The sequence below is a fragment of the Hippopotamus amphibius genome, chromosome 3 (assembly GCF_030028045.1).
Source record: "Hippopotamus amphibius kiboko isolate mHipAmp2 chromosome 3, mHipAmp2.hap2, whole genome shotgun sequence".
Lineage (NCBI taxonomy): Eukaryota > Metazoa > Chordata > Mammalia > Artiodactyla > Hippopotamidae > Hippopotamus > Hippopotamus amphibius.
This window is the reverse complement of record NC_080188.1, coordinates 111,342,861-111,363,273: the sequence shown is the minus strand read 5'-3', so window position 1 is coordinate 111,363,273 and position 20,413 is coordinate 111,342,861. Positions and strand designations below refer to the sequence as shown.

The 20,413-nt window shown below is 36.9% G+C and overlaps 1 pseudogene; it reads left to right on the top strand.

Annotated features, from left to right (window-relative positions):
* Positions 1-14,118: 14,118 nt before the first annotated feature.
* LOC130850036 (olfactory receptor 5M9-like) lies at positions 14,119-15,070 on the top strand (annotated as a pseudogene).
* Positions 15,071-20,413: the final 5,343 nt, after the last annotated feature.

The window sequence follows — 20,413 nt, the reverse complement described above, 5'->3', positions numbered from 1 at the left end:
AAGAGGCCATGAACAAAGTGATCAGCAGAACATGTTTAACAAAATAAAATAAAGTTGTGTTAATGTTGTCCTCTACTTTTCATGAATATTTGTTTGTCAACAGATTATTGCTTAGCACATAGCTAGACTTTTTACAAAAGCTAAAAAGTTTTGTATTGAAAAGAAAAGCAATAGAAAGACTAAAATTTACAGAAAAAAGTAGATTGACACATTTATGTTGATTAAAAAAGTCAAGCTTAATTAAAAACTAATTCGTATAAAATAGTATTTGAGCCAAAGTTCATAGGTACACTCATTGAAATTATTCACATACTTAGCTAGAATGAAAAAGTCTGTTTTTTCTTCTTCAAAAATACAGCAGATGAATTTAAGACCTAGTTATCAATTTGCATATTTAGAGAGGAATTTAGGGCAGAAAAAAATAACATATTTCATTCACTTTTCTAGTGTGAGGGCATAAAAATTGTAGCCTTGCTAATGGTTTTGACATTGTGTGATATTTAATGATTCTTTCAGTGTGAAGTGTAGGTCTCTTCAGAGAGTACCATTTTGAAAATAGCAGCCCTATCATTTTTAATCTTTTCAATCTTTTCATGTTTGAGAGACACAGAATGGTAAGTGTCTCTCTTTTACAGATTCCAGTAATAATTATATTTCAACTCCAAGTTTGCCTGGGACCAGATTGTTCACACCTCTTGTACCCAGGCCAAAGTGTGTTCATTCTGACTGAAAAGTGGGTAGAATTAGTGGATGTGTCATTTTGAAAGCACAGCATGCCAAGGCAGAAATAGAGACACAGATGTAGAGAACAAATATGTGGACACCAAGGGGGGGAAGTGGGGGGGGGGGCAGGGGTATTGGGGTGGGATGATTGCGATCGCCATATATTCATTATTAATAAGAAAAAAATCAAATTGTACACTTTAAATATATGCAGTTGATCGCATGTCAAAAAATAAAATAACATTTAACTGGCAAAGAAAAAAAAAAAAGAAAGAAAGCTCAGCACTCCAGATTCCACTTGAAAAATTAAGTTGACATTTTGTGAAAAACATTTGTGACCAACATATGGTACTTAACTATTTTTAAATAATTTTTGTGTTTGAAAGAAATAAGATATTTGATGTGGTCTACTTGTTGTTAGCAATGGTAGGTACCAAAAGAATAATATTAAAATAATTTTGCTTCTCTCTTGTAGCTGATTTTGTTAAATACAAACATGAGGCAACAACTTTACATCCTGGAAGTCCAAAATGTTTCTATGTCCTCTGATGTAATTAAATGAATAAATAAATAAATAACCTTCTGTCTTGATGCAGAAAATAGATAACTGCTGACGTATCTTTCATGCATTTCAATTATGCATTTAAGTAATCAAAAATTTATTTGCAAAGGTGCAAATATAAAATGGAATTGATGCAATTTGAGAACAGACATTCTTTGTCCATTTTTAAGTTGTTATTTTCCTCAAGGGGAACCAGAAATGCACGTGAACTCATTTTCACTTACAGACACATATATCATGAGCAACATTTTAAAGCTATTTTCATAAAAATAAGTTGTTATTCTAAATTAAATTATAATAACATTACTGTGTCTATCATTTTAAGTTTTAATTGTCCTAAAGAATTTGAGATCTTACTTACCTAATGTTACTTATTCGGTGAGTTAAAAGTAATTTCTTTTGGTGGTAAAATCATTGACTCATTGTTTGTTGGAAACTTTGAATATATCAAATTAATTGCTGATAAGTAATACATTTTAAAACACAGTTTTAATGTATTTTAATACTTTATTAGGAAGGAGGAGAAAAGATGGCGGCGAAGTAGAGAGACGTGGAGTGCATCCCTCTCCACAGATGCATTGGGAATGCACCGAAGGACGCAATAATTCCCACAGAGAACCAGCTGAACACCAGCAGACGGCTTCGGACACCAGAAAGGACCGCGGGGAGCCCGACATAGCCGGTAGGGAGGCATCTACAAAGGTTCAAAGAGGGTGAAGCGGCGGAGCTGTGGCAGACAGGAGGGAGTGAGAAACATACAGAGGGTCCGCAGCGCAGCTCAGCGTTTCCGGATCGAGATGTCGATCCACAGCTAAACAGAGGGTCTGGGAGCAGGAGCATGGGAATCGGAGAGCTGGTTCAGGGTGAGAAACATTGTTGCCGGTAGGGTGACGGACCAAGAGGACAGGAGGGAGGAGGTCCGCGGAGAGGAGTGCCCGTCCCTGAGAGCTGCCTGGCCATCATGGCGGCTGGAGGCTGCAGGCTCACAGGCGGGGGAGAGGAGCCGCGGGCATAGCCTCTGTCTCTCTTTTGGCGCCTCTGCAACAGGCAGTGGAGAGATGCCCATGGGCCACCTAAGGTGCTCAGGGATAACAAGCACCCTCAGGCAATCGGGCGGGGCTCCATTAAAACCCCTTGCAATGCCAGCAGCAGGGAGGCTGCCGAGAGGAAAAAAAAAAAAAAAAAAAAAGCAAAAAAAAAAAAAAAAACCAAGAGAGGCTCAAATCTAAGACTTTCTGTTTACGCCTGAGCCACCGGTGTCCCTCTGCAACAGACACCTCCAAGCCAGACTGAAACAGTGCGCCACTGCTCACTCACACCCAGGAGAAGGAACCACTATTGTACCCTCTCCCTCCCCACACACCAACGCTTACAGACAACAATAAAGGAACCTCTGCTGGTCACAGAATAATGCAAAAAAACCCAAGGTGAGGAGAAGGACACTTACAGCTGAGACGCTAAGGAAACAGAAATAGTAGTATCAATACCTATTGAACTGGTCCATTCTGGGATCAGTTCTGGATTTTTTTTCTCTCTCTCTCTCTCTCTTTTTTTTTTTTTTTCTTTATTAAATACGATCTTAGCCCTAAGGGATCTACAAGTTTTATAAGATAACTTTTTAATGATATTTTTTATTCTTTTTTTTTTTTTTGGCCTTTTTATATACTTCTATATCTAGCTAAGTTTTCGGTAGTACAGACAATATATCTCTCATACTTTCCTTTCATCCCTATCTTTTATACATTTCTATTCCTTTCTTTTTCTTTGCATATTTCCAACCACATTACGCTCTTCTGTTCCACTTTCTTCCAGCCATTTTAAGTTTATTTTATCTTAACATACTTATAAGCAACACAATCGGTCTGCTCAGACTCCTTGCTCTATTCTCCAGATGACGCACTGCCTTGCTATTTAATATTAGGCTTTTGTCTTTATCTTAGTTCTTAGTACAGTTGTCTAATTACATTCTGAGAATCTCCATTCTCTCTGGTGGTACTCTGGCTCTTTTTTATATTTGATACTAGCTTACAAAATCTCCCTGGATTAATGTTTGTATGTGTAGGGTGTTATTTGTTTGTTTGTTTGCTTTTGCTTTTGTCTCTGATTTGTTCTGTTTCAGTTGTCAATTTCTGTTGGGTTTCTCTTTGAATATCTGATAGCACACTGGGGTTCTGTCAGGTCTTTCTAGAGCCTTATGTCCTAACGGATTCAGTAACTGTGTGTCTTATACATGTATGCATTTCCTAGACTTAATATTCATTTAATCCAATACTTGGACATTAGTCTGAGGCTTGGACAGACTTCTATAAACACCTCTATTCAGGACAAGCAACCCCAAAAGTTTGGACAACCATGAGGAAACAAAGAAACACCATGCAGGCAAAGGAGCAGGAAAAAAACCCACAAGACCAAATAAATGAGGAGGAAATAGGAAAAATGCCTGAAAAAGAATTCAGAGTAATGATAGTAAAAATGATACAAAATCTCGATAACAAAATAGAGAAAGTACAAGAAACAGTCCATAAGAACTCAGAAAAACAAACAGCAATGGATAACAAAATAACTGAAATTAAAAATACTCTAGATGCTATAACCAGCAGAATGACTGAGGCAGAAGAACGAATAAGTGAGTTGGAAGATAGAATGGGGGAAATAAATGCCACAGAGCTGGAAAAAGAAAAAAGAATAAAAAGAATAGAAGACAGTCTCAGAGACCTCAGTGATAACATTAAGCGTAACAACATTCGAATTATAGGCATCCCAGAAGAAGAAGAAAACAAGAAAGGGTCTGAGAAAATATTTGAAGAGGTTCTAGTGGAAAACTTCCCCAACATGGGAAAGGAAATAATGAACCAAGTCCAAGAAGCACAGAGAGTCCCATACAGAATAAACACAAGGAGAAATACGCCAAGACACATATTAATCAAACTAAAGACAATTAAACACAAAGAAAAAAAAAATAGAAACAGCAAGAGAAAACAACAAACAACATGTAAGGGAAAACCGATAAGGATAACAGCTGACCTTTCTACAGAAACTCTGCAGGCCAGAAGGGAATGGCAGGATATACTGAAAGTCCTGAAAGAGAGAAACCTACAGTCAAGAATACTCTACCCAGCAAGAATCTCATTCAGATTTGAGGGAGAAACCAAAAGCTTTCAAGACGAGCAAAAGTTAAGAGAGTTCAGCACCACCAAACCAGCCTTACAACAAGTGCTAAAGGAACTTCTCTAAGGAGGACACACAAGAAAAGGAAAACACCTACAAATACAAACCCAAAACAATTCAGAAAATGGTCATTGGAACACACATGTCAATAATCACCTTAAATGTCAATGGATTCAATGCTCCAACCAAAAGACACAGACTGGCTGAATGGATACAAAAACAAGACCCTTCTATATGCTGCCTACAAGAAACCCACTTCAGACCAAGGGATACATATAGACTGAAAGGAAAGGGATGGAAAAAGAGATTCCATGCACATGGAAGTCCAAAGAAAGCTGGAGTAGCAATACTCATATCAGACACATTAGACTTGAAAGTAAAGACTATTAAAAGAGACAAGGAAGGACACTACATAATGGTCAAGGGATCCATTCAAGAAGAACATATAACAATGGTAAATATCTATGCTCCCAACATAGGAGCACCTCAATACATAAGGCAAATGCTAACAACTATAAAAGGGGACATCGACAGGAACACAATAATAGTGGGAGACTTGAACACCCCACTTACCTCAATGGACAGATCATCCAAACAGAAAATCAATAAAGACACACAAGCTTTAAATGACACATTAGACCATCTCAACTTCATTGATATTTAGAGGACATTCCATCCAAAAACGACAGACTACACGTTCTTCTCAAGTGCACACGGAACATTTTCCAGGATAGATCACATCTTGGGGCACAAATCAAACCTCGGCAAATTCAAGAAAATTGAAATCATATCAAGCATCTTCTCAGACCACAACGCCATGAGACTAGATATCAATTACAGGAAAAAAACTGCAAAAAATACAAACACCTGGAGGCTAAACAATTCACTCTTAAACAACCAAGGAAACACTAAAGAAATCAAAGAGGAAATCAAATAATATCTAGAAACAAACGACAATGAAAACACAAAAACCCCAAACCTATGGGATGCAGCAAAAGCAGTTCTAAGAGGGAAGTTTATAGCAATACAGTCCTACCTGAAGAAACAAGAAAATTTTCAAATAAACAACTTAACCTTACACCTAAAACAACTAGAGAAAGAAGAATAAAGAAACCCCAAAGTGAGCAGAAGGAAAGAAATCATAAAGATCAGAGCAGAAATAAATGAAAAAGAAAGGAAGGAAACCATAGCAAAAATATATAAAACTAAAAGCTGGTTCTTTGAGAAGATAAACAAACTTGATAAACCATTAGTCAGACTCATCAAGAAAAAAAGGGAGAAGATGCAAATCAACAGAATTAGAAATGAAAAAGGAGACGTAACATTGGACACTGCAGAAATACAAAAGATCATGAGAGACTACTACAAGCAATATATGCCAATAAATCGGATAACATGGAAGAAATGGATACATTCTTAGAAAAATACAATCTTCCAAGACTGAACCAGGAAGAAATAGAAACCATGAACAGACCAATCACAAGTACGGAAATTGAGGCAGTGATTAAAAATCTCCCAACACACAAAAGCCCAGGACAAAATGGGTTGGCGGGCGAATTCTATCAAACATTTAGAGAAGAGCTAACACCTATCCTTGTCAAACTCTTCCAAAATACAGCAGAAGGCGGAACACTCCCAAACTCATTCTACGAGGCTACCATCACCCTGATACCAAAACCAGGCAAAGATGTCACAAAAAAAGAAAACTACAGACCAATATCACTGATGAATATAGATGCAAAAATCCTCAACAAAATATTGGCTAACAGACTGCAGCAGCACATTAAAAAAATCATCCACCATGATCAAGTGGGGTTTATCCCTCGGATGCAAGGATTCTTCAATATATGTAAATCAATCAACGTGATACATCATATCAACAACTTGAAGGATAAAAACCATATGATCATCTCAATAGATGCAGAAAAAGCTTTTGACAAAATTCAACATCCATTTATGATAAAAGCTCTCCAGAAAATGGGCATAGAAGGAAATTACCTCAACATAATAAAAGCCATATATGAAAAACCAGGAGCCAACATCGTTCTCAATGGGGAAAACCTGGAAGAATTCCCTCTAAGAACAGGAACAAGTCAAGGGTGTCCACTCTCACCACTATTATTCAACATAGTTTTGGAAGTTTTAGCCACAGCAATCAGAGAAGAAAAAGAAATCAAAGGAATCCAAATTGGAAAAGAAGAAGTAAAATTGTCACTCTTTGCAGATGACATGATATTATATATAGAAAACCCTAAAGACACTACCAGAAAACTGCTAGCACTAATTGATGAGTTTAGTAAAGTAGCAGGATACAAAATTAATGCACAGAAATCACTTGCATTCCTATACACTAACAACGGAAGAGCAGAAAGAGAAATTAAGGAAACTCTCCCATTCACCATTGCAACCAAAAGAATAAAATACCTAGGAATAAACCTGCCTAAGGAGGCAAAAGATCTGTATGCAGAAAACTTTAAGACATTGATGAAAGAAATCAAAGACGACACAAACAGATGGAGGGACATACCATGTTCCTGGATTGGAAGAATCAACATCGTGAAAATGACTGTACTACCCAAAGCAATTTACAGATTCAATGCAATCCCGATCAAATGACCAATGGCATTTTTCACAGAACTAGAGCAAGAAATCTTACGATTTGTATGGAAACGCAAAAGACCCCGAATAGCCAAAGCAATCTTGAGAAGGAAAAATGGAGTTGGTGGAATCAGGCTTCCTGACTTCAAACTATACTACAAGGCCATAGTGATCAAGACAGTATGGTACTGGCACAAAAATAGAAAGGAAGATCAATGGAATAGAATAGAGAACTCAGAAGTAAGCCCAAACACATATGGGCACCTTATCTTTGACAAAAGAGACACGAGTATACAATGGAAAAAAGACAGCCTCTTCAATAAGTGGTGCTGGGAAAATTGGACAGCTATATGTAAAAGAATGAAATGAGAACACTTCCTAACACCATACACAAAAATAAACTCCAAATGGATTAATGACCTACATGAAAGGCCAGACACTATCAAACCCTTAGAGGAAATCATAGGCAGAACACTCTATGACATCCATCAAAGCAAGATCCTTTTTGACCCACCTCCTAGAATCATGGACATAAAATCAAGAATAAACGAATGGGACCTCATGAAACTTAAAAGCTTTTGCACAGCGAAAGAAACCATAAACAAGACTAAAAGGCAACCCTCAGAATGGGAAAACATAATTGCCCATGAAACAACGGACAAAGGATTAACCTCCAAAATATACAAGCAGCTCATGCAGCTTAATACCAAAAAAGCAAATAACCCAATCCACAAATGGGCAGCAGACCTAAATAGACATGTCTCCAAAGAAGACATACAGATGGCCAACAAACACATGAAAAGATGCTCAACATCACTCATCATCAGAGAAATGCAAGTCAAAGCCACAATGAGGTATCACCTCACACCCATCAGAATAGCCATCATCACAAAATCTGGAAACCACAAATGTTGGAGAGGGTGTAGAGAAAAGGGAACTCTCCTGCACTGTTGGTGGGGCTGTAAGTTGGTACAGCCACTTTGGAAAACAATTTGGAGGTTCCTTAAAAAACTACAAATAGAACTACCCTATGATCCAGTAATTCCACTACTGAGCATATACCCAAAGAAAACCATAATCCCAAAAGAAACATGTACCATAATGTTTATTGCAGCACTATTTACAATAGCCAGGACATGGAAGCAACCGAAACGCCCATCAACAAATGAATGGATAAAGAAGATGTGGCATATATACACAGTGGAATATTACTCAGCTATAAAAAGGGATGAGATGGAGCTATATGTAATGAGGTGGATAGAACTACAATCTGTCATACAGAGTGAAGTAAGTCAGAAAAAGAAGGACAGATATTGTATGCTAACTCACATATACGGAATCTAAAAATGGTACTGATGAACTCAGTGACAAGAACAAGGACGTAGATACAGAGAATGGACTGGAGAACTCGAGGTATGGGAGGGGGCGGGGGGTGAAGGGGAAACTGAGACGAAGAGAGAGAGTAGCACAGACATATATATATATACTACCAACTGTAAAATAGATAGTCAGTGGGAAGTTGTTGTATAACAAAGGAAGTCCAACTTGAGGATGGAAGATGCCTTAGAGGACTGGGGTGGGGAGGGTGGGGGTGACTCGAGGGTGGGTGAGTCAAGGAAGGGAGGGAGTATGGGGATATGTGTATAAAACAGATGATTGAACTTGGTGTACCCCCAAAAAAATAAAAAATAAATAAAAAATATTAATAAGCAAAAAAATACTTTATTAGCAAGCGGATGTGTCTGGTTTTTGCTGCCTTTTTTTTCAAATTCAAACCACATTCTTTGCCCTTTTTTTGAGAGTTGGTTTAGTGTTGCATGAAGAATGATGATGTCAATGTCAATGGTTCTATCATGTTCCTGCTTTTAATTTTCAAATTTCAAATCAATTTGTGGATAACTTGGAACCATTCATTTTTGCGATTCATCCAGTTACATTTTAGGTCACAGTATCTAATCTTCAAGACCTCTTCTGGCTTATAATTTCCCCGAGTCTGGATTCTTCAGCAGAACTTGAAGCAGTTTTGCCATTTGCTGAAAATTCAAGATAGTTTTGTAAAATGCTTATAAAAATAGATCTCATTGTTACATTATTTCTACATCTATCAACATTGTTATATTTAAGCATCTCCAATATAAAGGGTATTTATCTCTCTCTCTCTCTCCCTTGCTTCTTCCCTGTTTAACATACACACACAAGCACGTGCACACACACTCACAAACACAATGCCTTCTTCTTTTCAAATCTACCTTTTATTGAGAGATTGCGTGTTAAGTTATAATAACCTGGTGCCAGCGGGTTTACCTGACGCCCCTTCTCCATAATAGGTAAGCAGGACCTCAGAGGTCCTGGGTACTTGTGCACTGTAGCAGGCAGAGGAAATCTACACCTGAGCATTATTCTGCCCATGATTTTCCAGACAAAATGGAGGTGGTGTGTTGTTTAGAGTTTATAGACAATAGTTGGTGTTCTGGTTCTTTAACCTGGTTGCTATGTATACTTGGTAGAAAAATTTAACCTCAGACTTAGTTTACATATGCATATTTTTACTCTTCAACATAGGGATAATATTGGTCACCATCTCATAGAGGTGGTGAGATCATACTTGTGAACTGTAAATGGGTGAAACTGCACAAATCATTTCAATACTTTTAGTGCTTCATATGAGACAGGCATGGTACTTAGAGTCATCCCGATATTCTCTGAGATCACCACCTACACTGTGAGACAGCAGTTTCCCTATTCTACAGATGAGAATTGAAGTTGAGAATCATCACTTATTTAGACACATAATTAGGGTGCAAAGTCAAGATTTAATTCTTGATCTCTTTGACATCAAAGTTGATGCTCTACTGACTCCCAGAAGCATCTAAATTGAGACAAATTATTCTACTGCAATCAACTTCCTCACCAATGACCTCTATTTTTACTCATTCTCCCTACACATTTCCATGTGATCTATACTTCTGAGGCAACTGGCATCTATAAAACAACCATGAGATGCATAGGGCATGCATGGCTGTGATCCTCTGTCCTGGCAGATGAAACTTATGAGAATTATAGTACAGCAGAAAAGAAAGTGACTGACCCAAAATTTATAATGCAAACCAGGAATATTTTCCTGAGAGGCATAATTGCCAAGCGTGAATGAAAGAGGGCAGAAAACATGTGAAGGTGGGAGAGATTACACCATAATATCAAGAATTTTCATTTCTTAATTTTATCATAAGAATTATACTTCTGATTCGTACTCCTTAACTTTTCCTACTGAGATGTTTCTAGGATTTCAATTATTATTTCTTTCATAATTATCTGGATAATTCCTTGGGGGAGATGCTCTCAATGCTCGCAGTGTTCAAGATGCTATTATAAATAGTGATGGATTATCAGTTGCTTTTCTTTGCTGCTGAAGTTAGGTTTGCAAATTTTACACCCTTTGCAATAGAGAGTAATGCAATCACATCTTTTAATTTTTATCCTGTTTTGAAGAGGAGACTAAGACTTTCCTTGTAGACTTATTTGTTATCACAGTGTTTTGCTGTGTGGAATTATATTACTGGGAAATACTATTATTTATATTCATAGTTTATTTAAAGCATCCTAAGAATGATCTTGCTACAATGGGGTTTACACAACTTTTATTCTTTATTTTTTTCACTCTTTTGCCTCTTCTCTACAAAGACCATTGATTTTCACATTGTGTTTTAAAATGTATCTGAATGGAGTTTAAGTTATTGCATCAGTGGGAATGATTGGACCAATGATTATACCTTCACTGTTTTTCTTCATTAGAAATTCCTGAAAAGTTAATAAAAATGATTTTTAAAAAAATTTGTAAACTAATCATTCTATATTATTAATTGTTTTAATAGATGAAGCACACATATAATAAAGTGACTTCCTCCCAGAAGCCACTAGGGTCAACTGACCCTAGGACTATGGAACAGCTTAACTTTGAGAGGAAAAGAAAAGCAGTGGTCCATTAACTGTGGTTCAGCCTCCTCTAGGGCCATGCCAAGCTCTTCTGGTCCATCAAGGACGAATTATCAAAAGGATAACTTTCTTCTTTTTTGGAGGATAATCAAACTCAATTTTAAATGTAAAGAAATAGAATATTAAAATAAGTTATTGAAGAGGCAGCAGCGATATAAGTTTATTAAGGGTATATGACTGGAGTCAAACTAATAGGTTTGCATCTCAAACTGGCCAATTAGTAGATGTCTGATCCAGGGAGACTTTCTCAGTCTTTCAGTGCTTCAGTTTCCTCATTTTTTAAAATGACTATGCTAATAGAACCTGTTTCATGGGACTTTTGCATGCAAAAGATTTTGTAAGCTTTCAATAAAAGTTAGCTATTCTTACTAATATCTTAAAGCTGAAGCTGTTGCTGCTAGAAGAACACTTCTTAGAGAGCTTATTAACTATGGATACTGTAATGCATTATATGAAGTTGACCTGGAGATCAGGATACTCAAAAAGTCATGTGTGAATATTCCTGAATATCTAAAATATGTAACAACTAAGGTAGTGTGTTTGAAGGGTTCTAAGATGGAAGAGACAAACTCTATTACCATAGAGCTAATGATTATTAGAAGAGGAAGAAAATACACATATGATACAAGAAGCAAAATTGCAGAAGTAGTATTACTTTATATTTCTTAGTTGCCTTGATGCTTTTTTATATATTTTATACTTAGTAGTATCATTAACGCAAGTCAGACTCTGTTAATTAGAGAACTGTGGGTTCACTGAGCAGTGTCAGGGGTTTTTATACAGGGAAATCCTTGATCTTATCTCTGTTTCCCAACCAGAGTCTGCAACTCTCCTCTGGCTAAGTATTTCCACACTTAAACCAAGCCAGAAGATCTACGCTCATGAAAATCTAGAGTAAGGGGAACTCAGATCTGAACCAGAACTTCAGTGCCTGTTATGTTATGTGCCCATTCATTTTATACATGATGTATTTAATTACTTCATGAATAATTTCAGGGGTAGGAAAATAGTTCACAGAGATTAATTTCCTTCCTAAAATGCTCTGTTACTAATTGGAGGGTGCCATGCTGCAGTCATAGAGTTTATACACTTTTTAATATTAGAGGAATATCTCTAGCAACACTCTTTGTCAACATGACAGCTAATAGTTCCTCTTCTAAACTTTTAAGTTTTCATTGTCTTCTTCCCCTACATCCCTACATAGCTGGCTACTTCCCCCTAACTCAAAAGTCACATTCTCAAAGCGATCTGTGATCACTCTGTTTGCATCCTGCCTCTCCTTATTTCTGATCTTGTCAGCAGGCATTTTGTGTGTGTGTGTGTGTGTGTGTGTGTGTGTGTTGTCACAGCAGGTCCACTCTGTGAAGTATCTTATTTGCATATTTATCATTTACTCCTTTTCAGTAAGAATAAAGTTTGAGTCAAGCCAGAAACTTGTATATCTTGTTTAACCCCATATTTCCAGTATTTAAAATATTTCTGGATATAATATTACAAATATATCTGACATAATTGGCTTTGATGTTGGTATAATGAATTAATGTAAGCAATTATAAACAAAGGCCATTATACATCAGTTATACCCCTTCAAAGAGTGTTGTTATGGGGAGCTTAAATTTCCAAATGATGCTAATCTTACAGTGCATCTTTAAGAACTCAGAGCAAATTTTTACTTCTCAGAAGAGTCAACTGGGGAAGTATATTGAAGGGAGGCAATATTATTTGGGGATGTTTTCCTTGTAGCCATATTGAATTTGAAAATAAATCACTAGACATAGAATTGATTGTTGTTGAATCAGTAGAATATGAAATGAAACAGTAATTTTTTAAATGTCACCTAAATTTTATTTTGATATTTATCTAGAAATTTCTATTGACATAATTTTGATAGTGGTTATTGGACCACTTTTAGTTTACTTTTCTTAGATAACTGTTAAACTGATATAGTCTGTGCTATTAATACGTCTTACCTCAACCTGCAAGTATCAGTAGTCAAGCAAGTAAAATGTATAAACAAAATAAAATATGACTAGGAATTTCATACATTGAAAGCCTATGATATCACATGCTGGCATAATGTAGGGAAAATATGTCAATAACTAGACTGTAGGACCAAGGTATAAGGCAATTGTCCCATAAAATTACATAGATAAGAAGTTATCTTCTAAGGCATATAAAAATGGGTAAGTTACAGAGAATGGACTGGAGAACTCGAGGTATGGGAGGGGGCGGGGGGTGAAGGGGAAACTGAGAAGAAGCGAGAGAGTAGCACAGACATATATATACTACCAACTGTAAAATAGTCAGTGGGAAGTTGTTGTATAACAAAGGGAGTCCAACTCGAGGATGGAAGATGCCATAGAGGACTGGGGCAGGGAGGGTGGGGGGGACTCGAGGGGGGGGCGTCAAGGAAGGGAGGGAATATGGGGATATGTGTATAAAAACAGTTGATTGAACCTGGTGTACCCCCAAAAAAATAAAATAAAATAATAAAAAAAAATGGGTAAGTTAATTTTGCATATGTATTTGTATTTTTATTGACATTTTGAGGTATCATACATGAAAATGGTATTCAACGGAGTTTCAAAGGATTCACTCTTTTTATTTCCCTAGTTTGCACTAAGTGGCTATCTGACCTTGGTTGACTATTTAAGATTTATGTGTCTCAAGCTTTTTTCACAAGACAATATGTTGGAATGGATTTAGTCATTCTCTGACAACTTTCCATTTGGCTTCACTCCTACTAGAGCCCTATGACGTTAATATTATCATAATAATTTAGCAAAATATAAATGTATAATTCTAAAAATATATGAATGTAATTGTCTCTTTTAGAGTTAAGAAACTAATAAATATAGGTGGTAGTTACCTATAAGACCTATTAAAAGAAGTAAATGTGATTAATAGTCTTATTAGTCTTGGATATTGTGCAAAATCTACATTGATTTTAAATTTGAATTAAAATACAGATAAACATGACAAACATCTCATGAATAAAACAAAACCACTCTTTTTTTTTTTTTTTTTTTTTTTAATTTGTCCATAGGCAATACAGACTGGGTGTCTAAGTGAACACAATGCTAAATTTCACAAATGTGACAGAATTTATTCTTCTGGGGTTGACCAGTCATCAGGAGCTTCACCTTCTCTTTTTTGTGGTGTTCCTAATAGTTTACATGATCACTCTGGGGGGGGTGGTATTAGTATGATTATTTTGATCAGCATCAGCCCTCAGCTGCAGAGCCCCATGTACTTTTTCCTGAGTCATTTGTCTTTCGTGGATGTGTGGTTCTCTTCCAATGTCACTCCAAAGAGGCTGGAAAACCTACTGTCAGAGACAAAAACCATTTCCTATGTGGGGTGTTTGGTGCAGTGTTACTTTTTCATTGCCCTTGTCCACATGTAGGTGTATATTCTGGCTGTGATGGCCTTTGATCGCTACATGGCCATCTGCAAATTTTGTTTTATGGCAGTAAAACGTCCAGGACCGTCTGTGTTCGGCTCATCTCTGTGCCTTACGTCTATCGATTCTCTGTTAGCCTGATCTGCACACTATGGACCTATGGCCCGTACTTCTGTGGAAACTTTGAAATCAACCACTTCTACTGTGCTGATCCTCCTCTCATCAAGATTGCCTGTGGCGGGGGCGGGGGGGGGGCGGTCCACATCAAAGAATACTCCATGATCTTTATTGCCGGAATGAACTTCACGTATTCCCTCTCCGTGGTCCTTGTCTCCTATACCCTCATTGTAGTAGCCGTGCTGCGCATGCGCTCTGCCGATGGGAGGAGGAAGGCGTTCTCCACGTGTGGGTCCCACCTGACAGCTGTCACCATGTTTTATGGGACTCTCATCTTCATGTATCTCGGAAGGCCCACTGAAGAGTCTGTGGAACAGGGGAAAATGGTGGCTGTGTTTTACACCACAGTGATCCCCATGCTCAATCTCATGATCTACGGTTTGAGAAACAAAGACGTGAAAGAGGCAGTCAACAAAGCAATCATCAAGGCAAACCTGAGGCAGTGAAACTGCAACAGATAATTCTGTGGTATGTTGCTACCTATTATAAATGGCCAGGCATAAAATTCCTCGCTCAAAAAGGACTGTCTACATATACTAAGAGGCCCAGTCTAACACAGTGATGCTTCAGCCCATGAATGGACTCTAAATACTAAGCCTGCTTTATTCTGCATGTGCTCACATATTATTAAAACTGACCTATTAGCATCATTCACAATGTATGCAAAATTGTGCTTAGTGTAGTCATTAGAGAACTCATAAATAGGTTTTGATAAATACATGTTAATTTGGAGGTCTCTTTGTCAGAGTTGAACATGATTTCCTAGGATATTTTCTATATACATATACTCTTCACCTAAGTTGCATAAGTAATACATAGTTTCATGAGAACAATACTAAAATTCATCTCTTTTCCACAAATACAGGATGTGAATGGACCCTGATTTACAAAAAAAAAGTTTTCAATAACGTTCATACATACATGGACTTTTGAAAACAAAATTGTATTCAGAATCTTCAACTAGCTTCACAACACAATCACAAGGTTTGTTCTCAGTCTGCATTGCTTGATAATAACAATATTTGTGTTTCAAACAATCTGCTTACATAATTCTACTCCTTGGTTTGGATTCTGGTTAGATCCCTTGATTTTAAAGGTGTGAAATATTTATCAACGAAGACTATCCTGTTCTCGTCATAATTTAAAAAGTGAACCATTATGAATTTTCTGATATTGAAAATCTAACTGTTGATCATAGGACTTTGTCCTATTAAACCTTTGCTAGGTATGATTTGAAACTATTGTTTGATTCCAATTTCTTCTCACTAACATTACATTCTTTGGTTCTGTATTTAGCAGCTCACACCAAGCTTTCAATGCCTCGAGTAGATCAACAAAAGAAGACACTCTTCACTAAATGCCATTGCACTGGGCATGTATTAAAATTTAATCAATACAGCTCAAAATGGTATCCATTTGGACCCAGTTAAAAGTCCTCAGATACTCACTGTTCAGTTTGTCTAGATCGGTGCCCACTGAATCTACCTTCATTCTTGCTACAGGTAAAATACAAATTTTTCTACCCTTGCTGATTCTTGCTCATTTACCACCATAAATGCAAATGAGAAGTAGAAGTAATTTCTGAGTGAGTTTATTCTTGGGTAAGGACTAATCCGATTAAAGGGGGTGCACGATTGAACATGTGTAAGAAGACTCTGAGAAGTAACATATCGGTGTGGTAATACCACTGGGAAGATAGACTCATTCAAGCATAGAAAGTATTGTTACTCAGGCTAACTTACTAACCATAAGCCACTTTCCCTCAGATTGGATCTGAGAAAAGGCAGACGGTGGGAGGACAGAATTCCTTTTCATAACTTCAGGTTGTGAGAAGGCGGAAAGAGTACCATTGATTGGTATTGGAAACTATATTAACAAAGTTTTTTTTTTTTTTTTGATGTTTTCAAAACATCCAGATTTGCTTCTAAAGAGTTAATGCCAAGCATGAAAAGATGGGCTGCTCTGGAAACAAAGCCTTTCACAGCAATTGTAACCTGACACTCTAAGACCATGTTTTGTGATCCTTATGGCAGAGATATGTGTCCACTATCTTATTTTTCCTTTTAGAAATAAAACACTTGCCATCCATCTATTAACCACAATTCCTGTCTTTTCTTATTAGCCAGGCACATTATGTTTTTTTTTTTCTTCAGATCTTTATTGGGGTATAATTGCTTTACAGTTTCAGGCACATTAAGTTATAAAGTTTTGGCAATCAGCTGTCAGTAGAAAGTGATGCCCAAAACCTAAGGGTCATCTCCTCAGTGTTAAAGCCATTAGACCTGGACTTTTTTCTCTCCCTTCCCACTTGAAAATGTTGCCACTGATATGACATGGAAGCTACACATTGAGGGTCTAATTGCCTTACCCAAAGCCTGTATCTCACACTGCTGACTGAGAAAAGAATAAAATCCTATCCTATTAAGTCATTGTATTTTGGGAGTTCACTAATTTTAGCACTTAGCTATAGTTCTGTAATTGTCTTATAGTTCTGTCCATAAAGATTATCTTTTTTGCATCTCACATCTGAATCTTACCATTTCCTAGGGCAAAATTGCCTGAAGATGATTAAGTCGCCTCAGAAGCTGTCTATTCTGGTATTAAGTGAAAGGCAACTGGTCCTCCATCTTAACCAAGAGGAGGGAAAACTCAAACCTCTGGTCTTAGATATTAGGTTATATCCCTTTGTCCTAACTACTTGATGAGTCCTTGGACTTGTCATGACCTCAGGTTGTCACATTAGCTGGTTTTGATTCCCTTTTGACCAAATTTCTAGGCCACTTCACTTGCCTTTTCAGATATTTACAGGTCTCTCTCTTAGGCTCAGGGAAAGTCAGCCATTTTTTTCTGCCCTGTGTTTGTAGGTGTAGACCAGTTGTGTTTTCACCAGCCATTTGAGCCAACACATCATTAGTTATTGTTACTTAATATGAGTTGTGTCCCCCAAAAGATGTGTTGAAATCCTAACCTCAAGATCCTCAGTGACATTATTTGGATATATGGTCATTGCAGATGTAATTAGTTAAGATGAAGTCATATTGGAGTAGGGTGGGTCCTTAATCCAATGTGACTAATGTCCTTACAAGAAGAAGGGAATTTGGACACAGACATAGAGGAATAATGACCTTGGAAGACAGGTAGAGATTGCAGTGATACTGCCACAAGCCAAGGAATGCCTGGGGCTACCAGAAGCTGGAATAAGCAAGGAAGGATCCTCCCCTAGAGCTTCAGAGAGAGCATGGCCCTGCCAATACCTGTGTATCAGGCTTTTAGACTCCAGAACTGTGACATAACACATTTTTTTATTGTTTTAAGCCACCTTGTTTATGGTACATTGTTAAGGCAGTCTGATAAAAGGAATACATTTCTTTGTTGTTTTGTTGCAATGTTGGAACTCTTGTTTTCTTCAGTATTTTCCGTCTCCCAGGCTATCATCCTTTCTGCTCTGGGGGCTCTTCAAATTTATCCGAACTTTCTTTTGGTAACTGCGTGGTTTTGCTGTAACCTCACCTGAATCCAGTGTGCTACCTAGAGGAAAGGGCCCCAGATTCCTTTTCAAAGATGCACTAACCTTTAAATCCTACTCACATTGCCAATCTCAGGTTCAGCCCTATGGTTTGTGGGTTCATTCTCACTCTTTAGTTTACTGTATAAGCTCTCTGCTATTCTCTTAAGTATTACACTTTTGGAATTACAAAACAAGAAAAATGAAAATAGCAACAACAAAGATATTTGCCTTTCTTGAAATTTTACCCTTGGCAATTGACAGTTCTGACTTCCAAGATTAATTTCTCTGCTATGGTGCTCCCACAATCCCCAAAAGAAATCTACTTAAGAGCTGGAAGGTGATACTTGTAATTCATTTCTTCTCTTCAGAATTTGTGCCATTTGTATACACTTAGAGTACCTCATTGCTGCTTTAATAATGGTGTTGGTGTTGAGTGAGGCAGATGTAAAAATAACTTAAATATACATAATTTAATAGGGAAATATCGATGTTTTCACCCAAATCTAAAATCTAATTTAACCATGAAAACTGTACTAAGATACCTTCGAATAACTTAAGCTAAAAAGGTTATCACACATTTCTGATTAACTTGTACAATCATTTCCTTTGCTAGTATTTTCCAAAATATGATACCTCTCATGATTTTATATAGTACCCAAACATTTGGCTATTTTAAATGTTCAAATGTTTAGAATTTTTGTAACTTTCCATTTATAATGATTTGGCACAGATTTTTCTCGTTTGCAGTGGCTATATATAAGTTTACTTTTCAGATTTATTTAAATAAAGTTTTGAGTCAGTTTAAGAAAAAATATGTTAAGCAAATAATAAATGTGTTATGCCAATGTAGGGAAAATCATAAGTCAAAATAGTAAGTAAAAATCAGAAAACATAACTCTGTGACAAGTTACCACAATCACACACACACACACACACACACACACACACACACCCATCACAAATATGTATACATAGTTACTATAAATATATTATATAGTATAATATATGTATATATTATGTATTATGGTATATTATATATATAGGTAAATATATATTATATGTATATATATAGATCTATGTATATATTTCAGCAACATCTTGGGGTACTATCTATCAGACATTACTTCTCATGGGGTTTACGTATACCACTGCCACTTTAATTTTTTCAAAGTTCAATCTGCAATATCCAAGATTATTGTCATTCAAGTAAGACAAAATCTAGTAAGTCATTTGTGAAGTCTCTGTTGTTAAACTACTTTTGTTGTGTTATTTTTAATCATATAATATGCAAAATAATATGAGAGAACTCAGGTATCCAATGGGTTTCTCACATTGTTCAATGAATCATGACTCTAGGACAGAATCAACTTTGAGTTCCTGAGCTTTATAAGGACACTTTACCAAAAACTTAATAATATTAAGGCAACTTTTCATCTTTTTCCCACCACTGAGAGGTGGCTTTGAGGGGTCTGTTTGATAGACATCAGAGACATTGTCCAAAGTCACTTAGGTAGAAGTGGTAAAACCTAGATTTGATCTCAAAACTGTAAGTTTCCAAGAACTAGCTTCTTTCTACTTTACTGAGATGCCATAGCTTGAATGCAGAGAGACCGATTACTGGTAATGCCTGGGGCTGGGTCATGAACCTTTTGGTGAGACGAAAGCAGGAATGACAGAGAGAATAAAAAGAGAAATCAGTTCATGTTAGAAAAGGGCTCATACATAATCGTGGCATGTACCATCGGCATGGCTTCACTTTGTCCATTTGCTCATGAACTTCATTGTTCATGGTTTATTGTGTGTAATTTCCTTATTGAGTGGACAAAAGGTACTTCCTGGGTATCTAGGTCCATTCTGATATCTATCACAGTGTGTAGGTCTTAGTCTTATAATTCCACAGGTTGATTTACCTAGAGTGCACTCACTCTCTACTAGTCTTACTGTTAGATGAGGTCATGAAGAGGCTGTGACTGCTAATTGAGGCATGAGATAAATCCTGACAAATCAGAGTCTCTGCACCCCCACTCTTATCCTTGGAACATATTTTCTGCCCACTGTTCCTGCAGTAAGAGAGGTTTTCAAGGACATAGCCTTGAGGGAGTAAAGTATTGCTGAGACCATCTGGTTGTTATGCCTGACTGAACCCAATAAAAGTCTCTGAATAAACTTTTAAGGTGCTGACAGACAGATGCAGGGATCTAATTTGTCTTGTCACTGGCCAAGACAAGACTCATACGTAGGTGCTGTTGCTTATTAAACCCACCACCTACTAATCTAGACT